This window comes from Papaver somniferum, chromosome 11 (assembly GCF_003573695.1).
Source record: "Papaver somniferum cultivar HN1 chromosome 11, ASM357369v1, whole genome shotgun sequence".
In the NCBI taxonomy this organism is placed as follows: Eukaryota; Viridiplantae; Streptophyta; class Magnoliopsida; order Ranunculales; family Papaveraceae; genus Papaver; species Papaver somniferum.
Window position 1 is genome coordinate 9,016,264 of NC_039368.1, and position 23,810 is coordinate 9,040,073.

At 37.1% G+C, this 23,810-nt stretch overlaps 1 long non-coding RNA gene across 1 annotated transcript; it reads right to left on the reverse strand.

Annotated features, from left to right (window-relative positions):
* Positions 1–19,998: 19,998 nt before the first annotated feature.
* LOC113320178 lies at positions 19,999–23,157 on the reverse strand. The gene is made up of 3 exons (XR_003345946.1): positions 22,938–23,157; positions 22,570–22,629; positions 19,999–21,893 (listed from the first exon to the last, which is right to left on the reverse strand). It is a non-coding gene; the product is annotated as an uncharacterized LOC113320178 (long non-coding RNA).
* Between the last annotated feature and the right edge of the window lie 653 nt (positions 23,158–23,810).

The following is a 23,810-nucleotide window of genomic DNA, read 5'->3' on the forward strand; positions in this document are numbered from 1 at the left end:
TGTCAACTACACATTAATTTTCCCCCATTTTGTCAATAAAATTGGAAAAGGTACGGAAACTAGTGGGATCCTAATGAAATTTCCATAGAGACACTTCATGACCAAAGAAAAGCACATATCAACTTTTTAGATGCAATCATAAAGATGAAGATAAATGAATTCGTCAAGGAGTTTATAAAGATACAAGATAAAACCTGTAATATTCCGCAGCCGCACTCCCCACAAAGATATGGCAATTAAGAACAAGTTCAATTAAGAACTATCCCCCATAAAATGTCATTCCCGAAAGAACAACAAGAGCGACCTTACTTTCACAAGAAAAGAAGGATTTCTTTAGACTTTAACATATCACATAAGAATATGAATTTTTATCTAAAAATATCAATTAAATTAACCACAAGAGAACCCGTGATTAATTTAATCGGAATACTCAACCAAATTAACAACAAACGAATTCATGATTAATCTAATTGGAAATGCTCACATAAGAAGACTTACAGATCCGCACAATATTCACATAAAAATGGATCAAGGAAGATCAATATTGCGGAATAAACAAAGATTCATTCTATCTTCATCATTATTTGCACAATGACATATAATAGACTTAATATTTGTGTGTCAAAAGTTCATTCTATCTTTTATCAATACTTGCATATAGACATATGAAAGACATAACTTTTAACCATATATGGGACAATCATAGTTTCAAGATATCTATGTGTACTCACATAGCAATTTGCAATTATAAAACCATAAAGATTAATACTGAAAAAATCACCTTCCAAATCAATTTTAGAATTTAAATAAATAAATCTAAAAACATTGCAAGATGAAAAATGTTGGAAATAGCTATGTGTACTCACAATAATTGCTATTCCAAAACCTAGTTATCCTTCTTAAAAACACAAGAATAAAATTCTCATAAGAAGTTTCCTAGACATTAATATCAAAACACTGGAGAACCATTAGTCAAGACCGGAAATTAGGGATCAAACACACCCAAGCTCCTCAATTGCTTCCTTTAGTTTGGTCTTCAGAAACTCAAGATTCTTTATGACAATTGCAAGTTGATCACGCAAGATCTTAAAATCTTGAAGAATATTTTCAACCAGTTGGATTAACATCTGAACTGGTTGATCGTTTTCATGCATGATTAATTGCATGATAGAAATTTATAAGAAAAAATGTTCTCGTAAAACTCATCAATGTTGTTCTCTTCACCATTATCTTCCTCTTTGCATCCATCCATAGTGTGGGACCATTATTTCTCATAAGACTATTGACGTAGTCGAACGAGTATATATCAGAGGAGCAGTTCATGATATATATGTATGAGATACTCATAAGGAAACCCTAGAGTTACTTGTTTAAGATCGGTAATGGGCCTGGGGTGCGAACGCTCATGGTTATGAACAATGTTCAAAAACCAAGTAAGCAATGGAGCCTTAATTAAAAGGAATCTTTGATAGAGACGGATTCACAGAATATCTTTATTCAAAGGAACAAGATATCATCGTTGATAGTCGATAATTCAATTTTCAATGAGAAGAACTGGAGAGAAAAAAAACTTCAGCGACACAACAAAGCCAGTTTCCTCAAGAGTTTTATTGATCAAATATACTTCCTGAAGGAATAGTTAGCTGGAATACTATCCTAGTCCGAGACTTAGATATAAGTGAAAATGCAGGGGCCTAACAACCTCACCCAATATTTCGATTAGCAATCTGTATGGACTAACTCCGATATACTTTATAGAGAATCAACTAGACAGTCAGACTCAATCTAGAGAAAAGTATATCAAAGAGTTAATATCTCAATCTCTTGATTTGATCTGTACTCAAGAAAATATAAATCTGCGAGTCTTTATCAAATACTTGAGAGATAACTTGGATGATACCAAAGACCAATATCCAAGTGTCAATCAATTTAAATCAACAACCAAAGGTTGCATATTCTAATTGATTGATCCTAACGCACAACCTGTGATATTTCAATTATATAACCAAATATAATGCGGAATAGAAATAACACAGACACCAAAAATTTTGTTAACGAGGAAACCGCAAATGCACAAAATCCCCGGGACCTAATCCAGATTGAACACCACACTGTTTAAGCCGCTACAGACATTAGCCTACTATAAACTAACTTCGGTCTGGACTGTAGTTGAACCCTAATCAATATCACACTTATTCAAGGTACAGTTGTGCTCCTTATGTCTCTGATTCCAGCAGGATACTACGCACTTGATTCCCTTAGCTGATCCCACCCACAACCAAGAGTTGCTACGACCCAAAGTCGAAGACTTGAATACACAAATCTGTATCACACAAATAAGTCTACAAAATAGATAAATCTGTCTCCCACAGATAAACCTACAAGTTTTGTGCCGTCTTTTGATAGATCAAGGTGAACAGGAACCAATTGATAATCCGTACTTATATTCCCTAAGAACATCCTAGAGTTATCAATCACCTCATAACAATCTTAATCGTATGGTAGCGAAACAAGATGTTGGGGAATAACAAACGATGAGACGAAGATGTTTGTGATTTCTTTTTATATTGCACTATCAGAGATAAATCTCAAGCCAATCTTACAGTTGAACTCATATGATAGAATGTGGGAAGATCAGATCGCACAACTACAAGAGAATTAGTTTCGTCTGGCTTCACAATCCCAATGAAGTCTTTCAGTCGTTAACCGACAGGGTCTCGAGAAGAAACCTACGGGTAAAGGAAATCGACTCTAGAAAAACCAACTAGTATCGCACAGGAGGTGTGTGGATTAGTTTTGCACAGTTGCTAGAGTTCCCCTTATACAGTTTTCAAATCCGTGTTTGCAAACTAAGTTACCTTGGTAACAAAGCATTGAATATTCACCGTTAGATGAAAAACTTGATTTCTCCAAGCTAGTATATTTCAACCGTTAGATCGAAACTTAGTTTGTCACACACAAATTAAATGTATTTCATTTAGGTTTGAGTAACCGTACCTAAACGTATACATTTGGTTGGTTCGTAAATGGTTGACCAATGGTTAGCCATATGACTACTTTCATATTAACCGTATTCATATTCTTCACAACTAGTTCAAATGACTTCAAAAGAACTAGTTAAAGAATTGTTCAATTGCTTAGATCTTTATACATAGACACAATTGAAACAAAATTGGTTTGATTCACTTGAATCAATTCATGAACAATATAGCCACGGTTTGCAAAGAATTGCATTCCTTACTGATTTATTGTTTTAAGTTGGTGAACTTTCGATTTGAGAAATAACCAGCTTGGGTACGCGTACGGGTACGTGTACCTTAGCTACCGGAATTGAGTTTGAAAACTCAGTAGAAATTTTCGGTTCGAAAAATTCCGTAGGTAAGCGTACGGGTAGGCATAGCTAAGGTGACTAGTTTTCCAGTTTGCAAACATACAAAACTCAGCAGAAATTTTCTGTTCGAAAACTTCCGCAAGTCCACGTGCCCAACCTGTCTCCTTCGCTAATACCGTATGCACGAATAACCACACTTGGTTTCCGGCAAATGGATTTATACACTAATGTGCGAACACACTATATATGCTTATATCCATAGTTGGTTACATAATCTTAACTCTACATTTCAATCATTGAAACATTCTTTTATAATGTTATAATAATCGTTATTCACGACTATCGTCATCAAAGCTATTCAAGATCGAAATGTCATCATGACTTGCGTCACGGATAAATATGAACAGTGCATAAAGAGAAAAGCTTACCAACACGTATTTCGATAAAAATATAGGCGAGTAAACTCGGATCGAAATATCAAATGTGTATGTATGAAAGCTATCATACTTATACGAATTTGTCTCAAGAATAGGAGATAGAGTAGATACACTTTTGAGTGATAGATAAGTTCAAATCTCCACATACCGTTTAGTCGGATGAAGTTCCACTGGTTCCTTGAGTAGTTCTTCGTCTTTGCAAGATAATCGCCATGGAGTCTGGATCTCAACTACACTAATATGTCCTAACCGAGAGTTAGCTATAAGTAGTCTAGAAATCAAGACATATAGTTTGATAACTAAACTTGACAAACATGCTTGAGATAGAAACGCATGCGAGTTCGACCGAGCAATGCTCTAACAATCTCCCCCTTTGTCAATTTTAGTGGAAAAACTATCAATACATATGGATTACAAAATAAATAAAACTTTGTAGCTTCTCATCCACATGCTTGATCTCCTTGGTGCTCCAACATTACTTGAAAACTTCGTTTTTTCCAAGTACTCCCATGATTCCATATATGTTCAATTCAGCATCATAGTTGTTGAAGTTCCTTAGCCATAACAATGAGAAAACAAAATCTCTCGATCATTGTTATACAATATCATAGCATTATTACACAGTATCAAAGTTCTTATATCACAACTTCGAAAAAAATACTATGGTGATATGTATCACTCCTCCTTAGTCAATACTTTCATCTCAACATGAAAACCACTCCCCCTTACATAATGATCCGTAAAACACGTAAACCATACGTATTTGTAGTGTGAACTACATATTAATTCTCCTCCTTTTTGTCAATAAAATTGGCAAAGGTACGAAAAAGGGATCCTAATAAAATTACCACAGAGATGCTTCAAGACCAAAGAAAAGTACATATCAGTTTATTTAGATGCAATCATATAGCCGAAGTTAAATGCTTTCATAAAGGAGTTTATAAAGATACAAGATAACCCCTAAAATATTCCACGGCCGCACTCCCCACAATGATATAGAAATTAAGATAAAGTTCAAAATAACTCTTCCCCATTTGATGTCATTCCCTAAAGAACAACAAGAGCGACCTTACTTTTGTGAGAAAAAGAAGGATTTTATTGGACATCAAAAACCACAAGAAAATAATTTTTTGTATCCAAAATTCTCAATTAAATTAACCACGAGAGATTAATTTAATCGGAATACACAATCAAATTAAACACAAAACTGATCAATTTAATTGGAAATGCTCGACATAAGAGAACTTACGGAGCTACGACTAAGTGATAAACACATTTTTGTTCTGAATTGTCCTCAGTGTCTTTATTGCTAGTGCTTGATTTTGTACTTATTATGGTGTTTTTATGTTTGTGTAGGTGATTTTGGAGAAATAGACTTGTGCGAAAAAATTTTCTCAAAAAGTGCTATTTGGACCCCTGGAGGACACTTGCTATACGGACCCCAGATTTGGCTAAGGGACACCCAAGGTTATGTGTAGTCCTAATTCATCCTCAGCACCCATCTGCTATTCGCACCCCAGAAAAGGACAGGGGCACTTCATCTTCAACATTTCAAAAAAATATTTTGGCGGGAAAATATTTCCATTCACTGGCTGATTTTTTGATCGGATTTTGGAGGAGTTTTTGTGCGATTCAATCGCTGAAACTTTATGGTAGTTGTGATATGTCCTAACAGATCTTGTATGGGTGTTTGTTTCGATCAAATTTGGATGAAAAATCCGTGAGAAGAAAACAGGGCATCACGAGCATGAGAGGAACAGTCACGGGATTACAACGAGTTTGGACGTGTACCGCACGCGTTGGTTGCTTCAGAAACGTGAAGGAGTTAAATAAATATTCTATGCACATATCCAGACACGTGCAGGAGAAGAAAAAGGGAATAAATATTCCCGAGAATATTTTCTTTGCTGCTGGAGTTATGAGGACTATTAGGAGTAATGGGGTGATATTCGAAAGCCTATGTTGGTATATATAGGCTTATGGTATCACATAGAAGGGGGACTGAGAGTTTGGGGTCGAGAGGAGAGCTCAGGAGGCGTGAATCAAGAGTTTTCAGAACTCTATTTCTGCTGCTGCAACAAGAACACGAAGAACAAAAGACCACCAGAGGCAGTCGTTAATCAACAGTGACAACGACAGTCACACGAGGGTCGCAGAGATATAACAACAGCAGTTCTTTTTTATCGTTCTTTATAACAGTGTTTTGCAACAATTATAAATGCTGCAAACACCCGATTTTCATCATTTGTGCACCTACTTTGAGCAATGAAATCAACTTTTGAGCGTGTTTCCAACATCATGATGAGCTAAACCCAATCCTTGGGGCTATGGAGGAAGCCGTTGTTTCGGTAAAAGTGATATATTTCTATTAATTAATTACAACAACTCTATTATGATTTTTGAATTGAACTAAAAATTGTTTACATGATTTTGATTAGTTAGGTTTATTTTCTCTTGATAGAATATGCTTGCTTTAGGGTTTTGATATTCTATGCTTGGATTAACATCTATTCTTTTGGAAATCTACATGTCTAGGCAATACTATTATAATCAATTTGAATGTTGAGTTGCATAATTATTGTTTTATTAAATTACTAATATCAACCAATGGTGGAATCCTAGCCCCATTCTCTCCATAAATTTCACGACATTTTTTTAATTTAGTTCGCTATTTTTATTTATTAAAAAAAATCTAAAAATCCGCTTTCACAAGTCTTGAACGAATCACACTACTACAACAACTTTGAAAATACATCAAATTTTTGGCACCGCCGACGCGGACTTGTCTTTAGGCTATAGATTTTAGTTTTTTTTTTAGGTTTTTATTTTTTATTTGTTCTTCTTTACGTTTTTGGGTTTTTGTCTTTTTCTTTTAGATTTTGGAATTTGGAGCGAAAGAGAATTTTGCCAAAGCTTTTGGTGAATACTTGAAGACTGGAGTAGAAGGCAAAGCGAAAGGAGCGAAAGAAGAAGATTTTTTTTTATAAAAAAAAAAGAGAGACATTTTTATTTTTGTAGATTTTTATTTTTATGGACTTTCTTTTTCTTTTGCACTTTATATTTTTGGACTTTGGACTTTAAATTTTGGGACATTATTTTTAAACCCTACGGAAGGGTAGTTTAAACATAAACTGTTTGCAGAGAAGGACGGTGATTACGATATCACCTCGGTCCCTCGGGTTCGTACATGACATAGGAGTCGTGGCCCGAGTCGAATAGAACGGTTCATCCCCCATCTGGTACGGGAGGTAAGTTTGTCGAAACACTCGCGAACCCCCTGTCAGCGAGTTATTGTCTTCCTTCGTATGCATATATGTTGAGGACTTGAAAGCGGCTGCTTTAATTTCCTAGTAAAGGGCAAGGACTGGCCATACAAGATAAGGGTTCGGATTTCATCACCGTTCTCTTCTTGTCCGCCTTAGGAAAACGACACCAAACACGAATCTAAGCCTAAAATTTTGACTAGAACGAGACCGATAGGGTAACGAGCTTAACAAGAAAGTCATTCGAAAAATATTGGTTAATATTTTAAGCATACTTCGAAGTTCTTGACGGTTTCTGTAAGTTGAATGTGTGACTGCGCTGCCTTGTAATACCGGTGAGGCCTTGGGTATCAAAGCTCCATCGAGCTTCCCTCGCCTTTATTCAACTTACTTTAACTCGGATTGATTCCAGAGGGGTTTGCTTAAATTGTAACGAATTCCCATTCGAAGGATTAGAAGCTGGTCTAGAAACAATCTAAGTGGAGCCATCATGCTTTTTGTTTGCTAGAAATCAGTAAGTTTGTTGTTGTGGATTCAGTCTTGATTGTGTTTGCATAGAACATCCCTTCCTTTTTAGGACTTTTCTTTTTGATTTTGTTTTTCTAGTGTATGCCTGAAGTTTTTAGACGGGCTTGGAAAAGAAACACTCTAGGTCGTTTGATTAGTGAAAAACCTAGTAGTTCTTCTTGTGAAGGCGGGGAGCTCGAAGACTCTTCTTTTGAGAGCCCCGTTTTTGGAAACTTCAGTTTTGAGAATCTGTCTCTTCATGAGGAAAGTACCCCTAGTACTCCTAGTCCTTTGGTAGTGCCAGAAATGGTAACTTTGAAAACTTTGCTAGACCCAACTAGGACCTCTCGTCCGTCTTGTATCAAGTTAGCTGAAACTGAGGCAAATTATGAACTGAAACCTGGGACTTTACAGATGCTCCCAATGTTTTTAGGGAAGGAGAATGAGAACCCCTATTCACATGTTAGGGAATTTGTGGAAGTTTGTAGTACTCTGAAAATTAAAAACATAAGTGATGATGCGTTGAAACTTAGGTTATTCCTCTTTCCTTAAAATCTTGGTTGTATAGTTTGGACTCTGAGTCAATTGAAACCTATGACCAACTTACTTCTTCCTTTATACATAAGTTTTTCCCAAGGCATTAAACATCGTCTATTAGGACACAAATATGTACTTTTTCCCAACAAGAGGGAGAATTTTATATAGGTACTTAGAAAGGTTCAATGACTTGATATCTCAATGTCCTCATCATGGTTTGGAGAAGGTTAGGTTAGTTCATATCCTCTATGAGGGTTTAGATTATTCAACAACAACCATGGTTGAGTCCTTATGCACAGCTGGGTTTGAGAATAAAACTGTTGATGAAGCGATGACATTTTTGAATGAAATCTCCGTTAAGACCCAACAATGGGAAAATAGTAGGGAACCCCAAAAAAAATTCTTCTAAGTAAAGGAAATGTTAATAGGGTAGAAGGATCTAATGAGTCAAATGCCAAAATAGCAACTATAGCCAAAACGTTAGAAACCTTGGAATTAGGTCATTCTAGTGGTAGTAGTGGTAGAAATGATCCTTTTTGGGAAGGCCATGTTGTTGATGAGCAAGCCAATTCTCTTTATAACAACACTAGGTTTGATAACCGACAGAAGTTTGACCCATATTCAGAAACCTATAACCCTGGCTGGAGAAACCATCCAAACCTTTCTTGGTCCAGGGGCCAGAATCAAGGTCAGTCTAGTAATGCTCAAATTCCCCCAGGTTGTGGCTATACTAAGAATCCTTCAGCTCCGGCACAGTTTCAGATCCCTTCAGATAAGAAAATCATGAGTTTGGAAGAGTCTCTTTCCTTGTTAACTCGGAACACTTTAGAATTTCAGCAATCGATTGCACAAGGATTAGATGAAAATAAAAAGATGGTACAAGCTAACTCTCAGGCTATTTCCGAGTTGAAAACCCAGGTTAGTCAGATAAATGAGACATTGAGAGAAAAAGGAAAGTTTCCTAGTCAACCACAATCCAACCCTAGGGGAGTCCATCAAATATCTTTAGCTGGTGAGAAATCATCAAACCATGTGAACTCAATAACAACCCTTAGGAATGGTAAAACGGTAGACAATAAGGCATCCATGCCTAGTGGACATATTGTAGTTCCACCATCTACTTCCCAAGAGGAGACCGTAGACGAGGAGACTGAAATTGTCTCTAAGGATTCCCAAGAAATTCCTGATAGGTCTACCTTTGTGCCTAAAGCCCCATATCCACATTTGTTAGCCCCAACAAAGAAGGAGTCAACTTTCAACGAGATAATGGAAACATTTAAGCAGGTGAACATCAACATTCCGCTATTATAAGCAATTAGGAAGATGCCTGCTTATGCCAAGTTCCTTAAAGATCTTTATACACAAAAGTGTAAGCTTAATGTCCATAAGAAAGCTTTTTTAGCTGGTCAGGTAAGTTCCATTCTTCTGAACAAACACCCCCTAAGTATAAGGATACTGGATTCCCCACCATATCTTGTGCGATTGGTGATCACATGGTCGATAAAGCTTTACTTTACTTAGGAGCTAGTGTTAACTTACTCCCGTATCATGTATACACCCAGCTAGGTCTTGGTAAATTGAAACCGACTAAAATGACACTACAATTAGTTGATAGGTCTGTCAAAGTCCCTCGTGGTGTCATAGAGGGTGTTCTGATTGAGGTTGATAAGTTTATTTATCATGTGGATTTCGTTGTTCTAGACACCCAGCCTGTTCAGCACCCAAGTCGTCAAATCCCAGTGATTTTAGGTCGCCCATTTTTAGCCACAGCTAACGCTATCATCAACTGTAGGACTGGGCCTATGAACATATCCTTTGGTAATATGACCACTGAACTAAATGTCTTTAATGTTACTAGACAACCTTCTGAGAACGATGATTTAGAAGAAGAGAATATGATTAGCACTTTAGTTCAAGATTTGGTTCAGGATAATTGGCTTAAAACTTTACTGGTAGATTCTTTAGATGATTTTGAGGAAATCATTCTCTTAGATCAGATATGTGATCAATCTCTAGAAGAATCTCTTGAGTATTTTAAGGACTCTGAAGATCTGGAAATTCAAGAAATAGTTAGAGGTTTGTATGTGAACCCTAAGCTCGGGGGTAGTGATGGTTCTTTTGATTGTATCGTATCCCTAATTAGAGTCCCTAACTTGGGACTCGATCCTTGTACATCTGAGATATTACTTGAGTCTTTTCAGACTCCGCAACCCGATCCTCCTGATACTGTCCAGGAGGTAACCCAGGTATTAGAGACCCGTTTTTCGGATGAATCTATTTACTGAGACACACATATGAAGTTCAATTACGCGCCACAGATAAACCCAGTTGTCTTGACAGAAACCTTAGATGAGGACGTGCTCCTTCTTTTCATTTTTCTGAATCAGTGCAGTTGTCTCATACTGGTGTCAGCTATATTTGGTTTTATGGACCCACAATTGTTTCGACTATTGATATATGACTTTGGAAGGTGAAAATCCTTTTTGATGTATTTGATGTCTAGCTAAAGACTTTAAATTTAGCATTTCCCGGGAGGTACTCATGCTTACGGTAATATCCTTCCTTATTTCTTTTTCCATCCATCAAGTGGTAACGTTTCTTATTGTTCATTTCATCTTTAGAACATTGAGGAAAATGTTAGATTTAAGTTTGGGGGTGGGGAAGAAACTTTTTATTAGCTCTTAGATGCAACAAATAAACTCCAGAGCCTAGAAATTTATGCTTATTAAGGGTGGCACTAACCAATCTAAGTGGATGGGAACATCTTGGTTGTAGGAGTTGATGAACCAATCTGATTATATGGAAACATATAAAGAGTCTATTCATAAAAGCACGGAGCTCGGGTGTTAGAATTAAAAAAAAAACATGGTAGTTTCGCCATATCTCGTTGAATCCTCATCCTTCTGTTTTTATTTTTTAAGTGATTTGGTGGGGCACACGATTCAAGTTGTTACCTTTGCTAGGGTGGAATAGAGTGATTGATATACCAACAAAAAAAAATGAAAAAAAAAAGAGACCAGACCATTAGACCAACCGGAATAAATTCAATAAAGTCGACCACTGGTGCCCTTGTATATGCCAGTTGTGTTTACCTAGAGTTAGGTTTATCGACCAATGGTCCCCTTGTATATGCCAGTTGTGTTGATATTAGTCAGACCGGTATCTCAGTCCATTAGGATAGGTTCACCTTGGCAGAGGCCTTCAGACAGATATGGGAAACAATGTTCACTTTTAACCATCTCTTTACCAATCTTCTTAATCTTTCCATGTGATTGGTTGACTTCAGTTATGATGTACAGAAACTATCTGAGTAGAGCTCTGTCACTTATAAATTTTAGTATGCTGAGTGCAAACTCGTGTACAACAATTGGAATTTCGCATCAGGGTACTTCCTCTTGTAGTCAATGAGAGTATGTCAACCAAAGAGATTCGTTAGTGCCTTCCAAGGTTCTGCGTAGATAGCTAGGGTCTGGAGTAAAGGTTTTGTGGGTACACCTCTAGTAAACCCTCCGGAGACAACACTCCGCCACTAGGTCCACCTAGTGGTTTAACGGCTTGCTGCACGTGCTAAGTGTAGTCTTTTTCATTTTCTATATTAGATTTGCTCGAGGACTAGCAAATAATAAGTTTGGGGAATTTGATAGACACATTTTTGTGTCTGAATTGTCCTCAGTGTCTTTATTGCTAGTGCTTGATTTTGTACTTATTATGGTGTTTTTATGTTTGTGTAGGTGTTTTTGGAGAAATACACTTGTGCGGAAAAAGTTGCTCAAAAAGTGCTATTTGGACCCCTGGAGGACATTTGCTATACGGACCCCAGATTTGGCTAAGGAACACCCAAGGTTATGCGTACCCCAAATTCATCCTAAGCACCCAAATTTGTCCTCAACACTCATCTACTATTCACACCCTAGAAAGGATAGGGGCACTTCATCTTCAACATTTCAAAAAAATATTTTGGCGGGAAAATATTTCCATTCACTGGCAGATTTTTCGATCGGATTTTGGAGGAGTTTTTGTGCGATTCAATCGATGAAACTTTATGGGTAGTTGTGATATGTCCTAACAGAGCTGGTATGGGTGTTTGTTTCGATCAAATTTGGCTGAAAAATCCGTGAGAAGAAAACAGGGTAGCAGGTGCATGAGAAGAACAGTCACGGGATTACAGCGAGTTTGGACGTGTACCGCACGCGTTGGTTGCTTCAGAAACGTGAATGAGTTAAACAAAGATTCTATGCACATATCCAGACGCGTGTAGGAGAAGAAAAAGGGAAGAAAATATTCCGGAGAATATATTCTTTGCTGTCGGAGTTATGAGGATTATTTGGAGTAATGGGGTGATATTCGAAAGCCTCTGTGGGTATATATAGGCTTATGGTATCACATAGAAAGGGGGCGGAGAGTTTGGGGTCGAGAGGAGAGCTCAGGAGGCGTGAATTAAGAGTTTTAAGAACTCTGTTTCTGCTGCTGCATCAAGAACACGAAGAACAAAAGACCACCAGAGGAAGTCGTTTATCAACAGTGACAACGACAGCCACACGAGGGTCGCAGAGATACAACAACAGCAGTTCTTTTTTATCGTTCTTTGTAACAATGTTTTGCAACAATTATAAATGCTGCAAACACCCGATTTTCATCATTTTCTCCATTTCAAGTACACCTACTTTGGGCAATGAAATCAACTTTTGAGCGTGTTTCCAACATCATGATAAGCTAAACCCAATCCTTGGGGCTATGGAGGAAGTCGATGTTTCGGTAAAAGTGATATATTTCTATTAATTAATTACAACAACTCTATTATGATTTTTGCATTGAACTAAAAATTGTTTATATGATTTTGATTAGTTAGGTGTATTTTATCTCGATAGAATATGCTTGCTTTAGGGTTTTGATATTCTATGCTTGGATTAACATCTATTCTTTTGGAAATCTACATGTCTAGGCAATACTATTAGAATCAATTTGAATGTTGAGTTGCATAATTATTGTTTTATTAAATTACTAATATCAACCAATGGTGGAATCCTATCCCCATTGTCTCCATAATTTTCACGACATCTTTTTAATTTAGTTCGCTATTTTTGTTTATTAAAAAAAATATAAAAATATTTCCATTCACTGGCAGTTTTTTCGATCGGATTTTGGAGGAGTTTTTGTGTGATTCAATCGATAAAAACTTTATGGGTAGTTGTGATATGTCCTAACAGAGCTGGTATGGGTGTTTGTTTCGATCAAATTTGGCTGAAAAATCTGTGAGAAGAAAACAGGGTAGCAGGTGCATGAGAAGAACAGTCACGGGATTACAGCGAGTTGGACGTGTACCGCACGCGTTGGTTGCTTCAGAAACGTGAATGAGTTAAACAAAGATTCTATGCACATATCCAGACGCGTGCAGGAGAAGAAAAAGGGAAGAAAATATTCCCGAGAATATATTCTTTTCTTTCGGAGTTATGAGGATTATATGGAGTAATGGGGTGATATTCGAAAGCCTCTGTGGGTATATATAGGCTTATGGTATCACATAGAAGGGGGGCGGAGAGTTTGGGGTCGAGAGGAGAGCTCAGGAGGCGTGAATCAAGAGTTTTAAGAACTCTGTTTCTGCTGCTGCATCAAGAACACGAAGAACAAAAGACCACCAGAGGAAGTCGTTTATCAACAGTGACAACGACAGCCACACGAGGGTCGCAGAGATACAACAACAACAGTTCTTTTTTATCGTTCTTTGTAACAATGTTTTGCAACAATTATAAATGCTGCAAACACCCGATTTTCATCATTTTCTCCATTTCATCATTTGTACACCTACTTTGGGCAATAAAATCAACTTTTGAGCGTGTTTCCAACATCATGATGAGCTAAACCCAATCCTTGGGGCTATGGAGGAAGTCGTTGTTTCGGTAAAAGTGATATATTTCCATTAATTAATTACAACAACTCTATTATGATTTTTGCATTGAACTAAAAATTGTTTATATGATTTTGATTAGTTAGGTGTATTTTATCTCGATAGAATATGCTTGCTTTAGGGTTTTGATATTCTATGCTTGGATTAACATCTATTCTTTTGGAAATCTACATGTCTAGGCAATACTATTAGAATCAATTTGAATGTTGAGTTGCATAATTATTGTTTTATTAAATTACTAATATCAACCAATGGTGGAATCCTATCCCCATTCTCTCCATAATTTTCACGACATCTTTTTAATTTAGTTCGCTATTTTTGTTTATTAAAAAAAATCTAAAAATCCTCTTTCACAAGTCTTGAATGAATCATACTACTACAACAACTTTGAAAATGCATCAAATTTTTGGCACTGCCGACGCGGACTTGTCTTTAGGCTAGAGATTTTAGATTTTTTTTTTTTAGGTTTTATTTTTTATTTGTTCTTCTTTACGTTTTTGGGTTTTTATCTTTTTCTTTCAGATTTTGGAATTTGGAGCGAAGAGAATTTTTCCAAAGCTTTTGGTGAATACTTAAAGACTGAAGTAAAAGGCAAAGCGAAAGGAGCGAAAGAAGAATATTTTTTTTTATAAAAAAATTAGAGAGAAAAAAAAAAGAGAGACAATTTTATTTTTGTAGATTTTTATTTTTATAGACTTTCTTTTTCTTTTGGACTTTATATTTTTGGACTTTGGACTTTAAATTTTGGGACATTATTTTTAAACCCTACGGAAGGGTAGTTTAAACATAAACTGTTTGCAGAGAAGGACGGTGATTACGATATCACCTCGGTCCCTCGGGTTCGTACATGACATAGGAGTCGTGGCCCGAGTCGATTACAACGGTTCATCCCCCGTCAGGTACGGGAGGTAAGTTTGTCGAAACACTCGAGAATCCCCTGTCAGCGAGTTACTGTCTTCCTTCGTATGCATATATGTTGAGGACTTGAAAGTGGATGCTTTAATTTCCTAGTAAAGGGCAAGGACTGGCCATACAAGATAAGGGTTCGGATTTCATCACCGTTCTCTTCTTACCCGCCTTAGGAAAACGACACCAAACGCGAACCTAAGCCTAAAATTTTGACTAGAACGAGACCGATAGGGTAACGAGCTTAACAGGAAAGTCATTCGAAAAATATTGGTTACTCTTTTAAGCATACTTCGAAGTTCTTGACGGTTTTTGTAAGTTGAATGCGTGACTGCGCCGCCTTGTAATACCGGTGAGTCCTTGGGTATCAAAGCTCCACCGAGCTTTCCTCTCCTCTATTCAACTTACTTTAACTCGGATTGATTCCAGAGGGGTTTGCTTAAATTGTAACGAATTCCCGTTCAAAGGATTAGAAGATGGTCTAGAGACAATCTAAGTGGAGCCATCATGCTTTTTGTTTACTAGAAATCAGTAAGTTTGTTGTGGTGGAGTCAGTCTTGATTGTGTTTGCATAGAACATCCCTTCCTTTTTAGGACTTTTTTTTTTGATTTTGTTTTTCTAGTGTATGCCTGAAGTTTTTAAACGGTCTTGGAAAAGAAACACTGTAGGTCGTTTGATTAGTGAAAAACCTAGTAGTTCTTCTTGTGAAGGCGGGGAGCTCGAAGACTCTTCTTTTGAGAGCCCTGTTTTTTGAAACTTCAGTTTTGAGAATCTGTCTCTTCGTGAGGAAAGTACCCCTAGTACTCCTAGTCCTTTGGTAGTGCCAAAAATGGCAACTTTGAAAGCTTTGCTAAACCCAACTAGGACCTCTCGTCCGTCTTGTATCAAGTTAGCTGAAACCGAGGCAAATTATGAACTGAAACCTGGGACTTTACAGATGCTCCCAATGTTTTTAGGGAAGGAGAATGAGAACCCCTATTTTCATGTTAGGGAGTTTGAGGAAGTTTGTAGTACTCTGAAAATTAAAAACCTAAGTGATGATGCGTTGAAACTTAGGTTATTCCCCTTTTCCTTAAAAGATAAAGCTAAATCTTGGCTGTATATTTTGGACTCTGAGTCAATTGAAACCTATGACCAACTTACTTCTGCCTTTATACATAATTTTTTCCCAAAGCATAAAACATCGTCTATTAGGACACAAATATGTACTTTTTCCCAACAAGAGGGAGAATTTTATATAGGTACTTAGAAAGGTTCAATGACTTGATATCTCAATGTCCTCATCATGGTTTGGAGAAGGTTAGGTTAGTTCATATCCTCTACGAGGGTTTAGATTATTCAACAACAACCATGGTTGAGTCCTTATGCACAGCTGGGTTTGAGAATAAAACTGTTGATGAAGCGATGACATTTTTGAATGAAATCTCCGATAAGACCCAACAACGGGAAAACAGTAGGGAACCCCAAAAAAAATTCTTCTAAGTAAAGGAAATGTTAATAGGGTAGAAGGATCTAATGAGTCAAATGCCAAAATAGCAACTATAGCCAAAACGTTAGAAACCTTGGAATTAGGTCATTCTAGTGGTAGTAGTGGTAGAAATGAGCCTTTTTGGGAAGGCCATGTTGTTGAAGAGCAAGCCAATGCTTTTTATAACAACACTAGGTTTGATAACCGACAGAAGTTTGACCCATATTCAGAAACCTATAACCCTGACTGGAGAAACCATCCAAACCTTTAAGAGGCAAGAAATTATATTTCTTTTTAAATGTGATATTACATTCCTTAGTGAGTTGTTCCTCTTGTTGAGGAGTAAATGTGATCACGCGTATGTTTGGACGCATGTTATAATCTTTCTATTCTAGCTTATTTTGTTGAGGAGTCTGTCGATGAGTTGTTCCTCTTGTTGATAACTGACACCGCGCTAGGGGTATGTTCTTCGATATTGCTTTTATATTGGCTAATTGTTTTCTTTTCTCCACTTTCCATTGGGGACATTTTGTTGTTCATGATGTTGATAACTGTTTACGATTAGTAACCATGTTAACAAAAAGAAAAAAAACGGGTTGTCAACCAGCAACAGAGCCTCGGCTTCTGCATGATCAAGAGCCAAGGAAGCCCATCTCGGTCTAGCCGAAAGGTGAACAAATTGTTGGAAATACTACTGCTATGGATGCTATAATATGCGAAGAAGTACAAATCGAGGCGTGAAGATGACACTTTCCTTAAGAATAAATTCCGCCCCTCAAGGTGCAAGCGGTTCAATGGCGTCTATTTTCCAGGATTCAACGATCTCAACCCGGTAACTATGCACTCTCAAATACAGGATTTCTAAGGAACTAAATGAAATAGTTTACGGCAAGGTACAAGAATGAAAGATCAGTACGGATGAGAATTAAAGAGAGATTTTTTTTGTTATTTTCAAGTGACAAACCTCTACCCTATATATAGAGTTTGAACAGACTCCAGATACCAAACGTATTGTTTCACAATACTTTGTATAGATGCGTCTCATGGGTTTACAACCCATCGGTACATCTATACGTCTGTTCATTCTTAATCACCAGTTGAGGAGTTAACTAAAAATCACGACTCTTCACAAGAGGTGTAATTCAGTACGTCCTTGTAATCCTCCGATTGTACCTCTTTGATGCAACTGTTTGGGATTGCGTCTTTGTAACTACTTTGAAGTTAGTTACTGTAACTAACTCAAGCAATACAAACTTTTACTAATGTATTTTGAAATACATTTCCGTAACACCAACACAAATTTCTTTAGGTCGGCTGAGTAAAGTAGAAATACATCATGGAGTAGTCTTTTTATTTAAAAGGCGCATCTGAGAATAAAATGCAGCTGCCCCCAGATATTCTCACCTCCGATGAACACTAAGCTTCATGTGATTAAAGAATACCGAGTATGACATGATCCTGGAGCGGTCAGGGTCACATCACGACAAAGTGGCTGCACAAGTGAGGATCATTTCTCGTGGGAAAATAGATGCTGAGAATAGCTGACCACAATATATATTAGACTACGAATATCTAACATCCCTTGAGAAGACGCGTGAAGAAGATACAACGTCGTTCACCAAGATTTATCACGCTCATATGAATTTCATTCAACACTAGATTTTGTTCCCGTGCTACGCACCGGGCATCTTTTCCTTTTAATCATATTTTTGATCCGGTGCGATGCGGATCCTCCTTCCCGATCATGCAGTTTTAGGGCATCGTCCCACCCTGTCGCGATGCATTTTGATTTGGTGTGGCTTGACTTTGCCTCGCCCCGATGCATTTTTGATTTGGTGAGGCTCGGCTTTACCTCACCCGTCGTGCATTTTTATTAGATATGTATCGCAGGGCTTCGTCCTTCCCACTTGTGATGTATTTTTGATTGGTGTGGCTTAGATTTGCCTTGCCCTGATGCATTTTAAATTTAGTGTGGCCAGTGGTTTTGGATTTTTGATTTGGTTGGAGTACAAAAAAAATAGTTCCATTACATACAACTAATAAAGATTGCGAAAAGAACTAATCTTGACCATATCGTAATTCTGTTGTACTTCAGAGAGAGACCATGCGTGAACTTGGTAAATAATCAATCTATCCATTCATCTCATAAATGTTAAATAATTTAAAAGGAATCTAATATCTCATAACTTGGAATGAGTAGCCGTTTGGCGAAAGCAATGCCGAGTTTGATATTCACTTCAGTCTAGAGGATAATAAAAAAGAGAGGATAATGGTACTTACAGTAACGTGTGCTAGATGCCTTGAAGGATATTCAGTTCGAGAGAAGCTTAGAGTACTTCCATGTCGTCAAAGGAAGCAATTCTTTTTATTTGACCTCAGAATTTGAGGATTATTTCCTTCTGGTTTTAATCGTTTCCTAAAAGATTACACGTCTATTTTTAACTCATAAAGTCGACAAAATGTTGGTTAAAAAAATCAGAAGTTGATAATAACTACAGGTCCCATTAACGCCCAACAGGGTCACAGTTTCCAGGAACTCCATTTGGCTGTCTTACATAGAAGTTCCATTAGAATTATACCATGTTTGTTTACTCCTGACTCATCTGAGTCGTCTGGATCTGAATCATCTGGATCTGAGTGAAATCACCTGACTCATCTGGATCTGAGTCGATATGTTTGTTTTGAGTCAGATCTGACTCATCTGACTCGGAAATAAGTGAGTCAGTGGTTTGGTCCCATGAGTCAGGGGTATTTTGTTACCTGACTCAAATGAGTCCGAGTCAGGGGTTATGTCTGAGTCAGAGGTCGAGTCAGATCTGACTCAAAATGAAAAACAAACGGTCTGACTGCTGACTCGGTCCGAGTCAGGGGTTGACTCAGATTCAGACGCCGAGTCAGCTGCAAACAAACAAGTTCTTAGACAAAAACATATAAACAAAAATGAACCCGAGTGTTGTGTTTATTAGCTAGGTAAGTTGAACGAACTGGTCAACTATCTACTGAAACTGCTGCTTCGATATTATTGCAAATAATTTTCAGCTCGAGTAAAATTTTCACATATAAAACCCGCGTCTTTAATGTTGTTGACCGAATTTTTCACAGAGCAGTAAGCGTGATGCAAAGACGCCGGCGGTAATCTTCCAGCATCAGCGCGGACTCCTTTACTCTCAACAAATCCAGCCTCTGCTGCATCATCTGTTGGCTCTTCATCCACCAAATATTCGTTTGGGTTTTCGTCATCTGCAATACAAATTGGTAACGGATCATTGCGTTCCCAGTCAGTTTCCCGTGGTCACTCTCGTTTTGCCACTCATTATATGCCAACAATCCTACAGATTTTATAGAAACTCGCCTTCCACAATGAGTCCAAGTAAAAGCTCGGTAGATCTTAGAACTGCTTCTATGTCTCAAAGATCTCATGCGTCCCACAACTCCCACCTAATATCTGGTCACTCTTTAGGCCATCCTTCTTTGTCATCTCTACATTCACGATACATATCCATATATTCCTAGTTCATCTGAGTCATCCGACACAACCTTCTCATTTTGTTCACAATCTCAAAACACCAAACGGTAAGAATAAGAATTATTAAAGTACATATATAGATAATTAACTATAAAAGTAATGATGTTCAAACTGCAAAGAACTTTTTCTTTTGGAGAAGATAAAACTCATTCACTAGAGAGTGTTGAGCTAGCACTAAAAGAAACAACACACGGCTATTCAAACTGGACAACACAAAACGAGTAAAGGGGAGTGTAAAACATGGAACAAAAAAACATTTCCCCTACTACATGTTTGAAGCTAGTTACTACTTAAAAACCTCTCAACCGTGCATGAAATCCACAAACTTAAAATGCTTAAAGGATTCATGAACTCTCGCCCAACTGAATAAGGAAGCCTTCACTTGAATAATAACCCTTTCTACTATTTTTTCCTTGTTGCGGGAAACTCTATCGTTCCTTTCCTCCCAGATTTGCTGCCATATGGCGAAGGGCAAACAGAATTTAAGAAATTCCCTTGGTTCGGTCCTGAATTTCAACTGCCAAGACACAACGAAATCCATACATGAATCTGGCGGCCTCCATCTAATTTCCAACAAGTTTAAGAAATGATCCCACACTTTCTTTGCAAACTCACATTGAATAAAGATGTGTGAAATTGATTCGTGTTCTTGATGACACAGACAACAGTTAATGTTTGTGATTGCCATCCCTCTTCGACGTAAACGATCAATAGTTGGTAATCCATTCATTGCTGCAGCCTAAACTAGAAATGACACTTTCGTTGGGATGGCTGAATTCCAAATGTAATTCGACGGCATTCTGCGTTGTCTTGCTTGAGCTTGTCCTCGTAACTGTTGTTGTCCATCAATCATTTCGTAACAAGAAGAAACTGAGAATTCTCCATTTTTACCCGGAGTCCATGACCTTGTATCTTCTTTTGTTCCTAAATTGCTAGGATCCCCAATAGTTTCAATGAGCGCAGCAACATCACTTATATTTTCTTCTCTGAAACCCGATTTAAAGCCTAAATCCCATGATGGAGTTTGCAACCCATTTCTGTTCACCATTCTGTGTATCACTCTTCCTTTCTTGCTCGACTTTCTCCAAATTTTAGGATAGAGCTCCTTCAAGGGTTTGCTGTTTTCCAACTATCTTCCCAAAAACGAACGTTCTTACCACTCGATACAATTTGCTTAGTCCCACTTTTCAAACAATTTGATTGCTTAAGAATATTTTTCCATAACCCACACCCTTGAGTCTGGTTTGTTTGTGGAGCAGTCCATGCCTCTTCATCACCTCCGCACTTCTCTTGGATGATTTTGCGCCATAGACTAGATTTCTCTTTTCCATATCTCCAAAGCGACTTAGTTAACAGGGCTTGGTTCATTAATCTTACAGATTTAACCCCTAAGTCACCTTCTTTTTTTGACCTGCACACCTTTCACCATAAGACCCAATGCATCTTCTTTCCATTTTCAGAGTCTCCCCAAAGAAAATTACGCATGATTTTTTCCAATGTATTTGCTACTGATGCTGGAATTGCAAATAAAGAGAGATAATATATTGGCATCGAGCTTAAAACACTCTTAAGAAGGATCAACCTCCCTCCTTTCGATAAGTATTGCCGTTTCCATCGCGCGAGCCTTTTCTTTAGCCTATCAATAACCGGATCCCAAATACTTATCCTTCTTGAAGAACTACCAATAGGAAGTCCTATACTGTAACCTTGCAGTTTCAAGGAAAGTTCTGCACGAACATGTTAACATGTACTGTGTACAAAGCAGTGGGTTCAGAGATATACTATCAAGATGAGTTGATCTGTACCAACACAAAATACTTTTGTGCAAACATGCTCAGCCGCTTTAATATCTAGTGCAAAAAATGTTGCTGCAGTGCATATCAGGAAAAACAGTCAACATTTTCTATTAATTGAGCGGCAATTCAAATTCGATTAGCCATTACCATATCAACATCATCGCACGTGGGATACGTTTTGATCGCTGCAGTTATTCCAACAATCGCTCCAGGCTCCTGTACGAAACCACTTCATAGTCAACAATAAGAACATGGTCTAACTTCAATAATAAAAGTGTAACTATGACACAGTGATGTATAACTACTAAATTATAGAACAAATGAGCAGTAATAAGTTCAGCATGATTATAGAAAAATTTGATCATTTGGTCATCAAAAAAAAAAAGAACTCATATTTATAGATCCATGTATTCGTCAAACATTATTTGGTTAGGGAAGGATACAATATTACACTTCATACCGTAGTCACTGGGAAGTAGGGGGGAAAGCACTTATTTCCTTGTGTTCCTATACAAAACTGAGAATGACAGGATCTTGCTGGCCTGCACAGCTATTCAATGCTGGTTTGAGATCATTTTCAATGGATAAAGAAATATTTCCATAGATCAAGGGAAGCACATTTGGAGATTAAGATACTCACAATGTGAGTATAAACTGACCCTAAAGTATTTAGCTCTTCGACCTTCTACTAACTGACAAAAGAAACACCAATCTAAGAAGCTTTAGTTCAGTTCCTCAGTTAGCTATCGTAAGGGTTCAACCCAGTAATCCCTAATCTAGTAAAAAGGTAATACTAATTTTCGTGCATCTTCTGATATTCAACAAATTTAGGGTTTCTTTCATCAAATAATTTCAGGTTTATCCGAATTAAAAGAAAGGAAGGAAAACATACCTGCTCTTATGCAAAGGAGGAAAAACACCAACCCTAGATGCAATCAAAAACTGCAAAATCCTGAAATTCAAAATCTTGTTATCTCATCATCGGAAGTTGTCAATGATATTTTAGTTAGACAATTTATAACTTGTAAAGATTATTTCGACCGAGACTTCATGACTACTTCAAGTATTTCAGATTTTGGATTGCTTAAACCCATTTTCAAAAGAAAAAAAAAATTATCACGTGGCAAATACGCATATTCCATCTTGTATACGGTACAAACACACAATAAAGCCCTAATTAACAGACAATAAAAACGATCAACATAAGAAAAGAAAAAAGTAACTTAGATCAGATAAGAAAAAAGAGAAATGGATGCATACCTGAATCCATCAGCTTTTTTAAGATTAAAGACGAATCGAGGTAACGATGGATGGGTTCATCAGGAAGAACAGTGAGAACGGAGACAACATGTGATTTTTTAGGTTTACTTTTCTTGTTATTTTTTTAGGAACGGAGGCAAAGATGAAAACATGATAACTGTTTGGTTTTTTTCCAAGTTTTTGCTTCTTCTTCTTCTTCTTTTTTTTTTTTTCATTTTTTTTTTTTGTGTGTGTGGCAGAAGAAGAAGCGAAGTATGGCAGGGGGAAGTGTTAGTCTTTAGGGATGTATTGTATACCTAACGGAACATCCAGTTAAGTATTTGGTGTAAACCAGGTGTAAGTAATTAGTTAGCTGAAAAACCTCACATAATTGTTGTATATCTATGTTTTCGCTAAAGGTGTTATTAACGGTCCGTTAAATATTGGGTGTAAACAAAGTGTAACTCATATTTTAATGTTCCGACCAATAAATTCTCGCCGCTTGTCCATTTCAGAATTGCTCCAGTTCAAAGCTTTTATCTAATTTAACTAGTTTATCACCCGTGCGATGCACGGGCCTGTATCTCGCTTACAAAATATTGGATTACTATTTTAAATTTTATTTCATCAAAAACTAATAAAAACTTAATAATCTCTGGCCTTCAAAACTAATAGAACATTTAGCAAACTAATTGAAAACCATGCACTAAAAAATAATAATTAGAAAGTTGTGAGGTTGGCCGTGCAACTTCAAATTTTTTTCAATATAATTTATACCAATTTCACAAATTGATAAAAAGTTATTATATGTTAGTTTTTTTCTAAAATTTAAATATATATTTTGGGTTTCCGGAGTTCATGTTTTCATTTTTTATTTACCGTGCCTGGTGCACC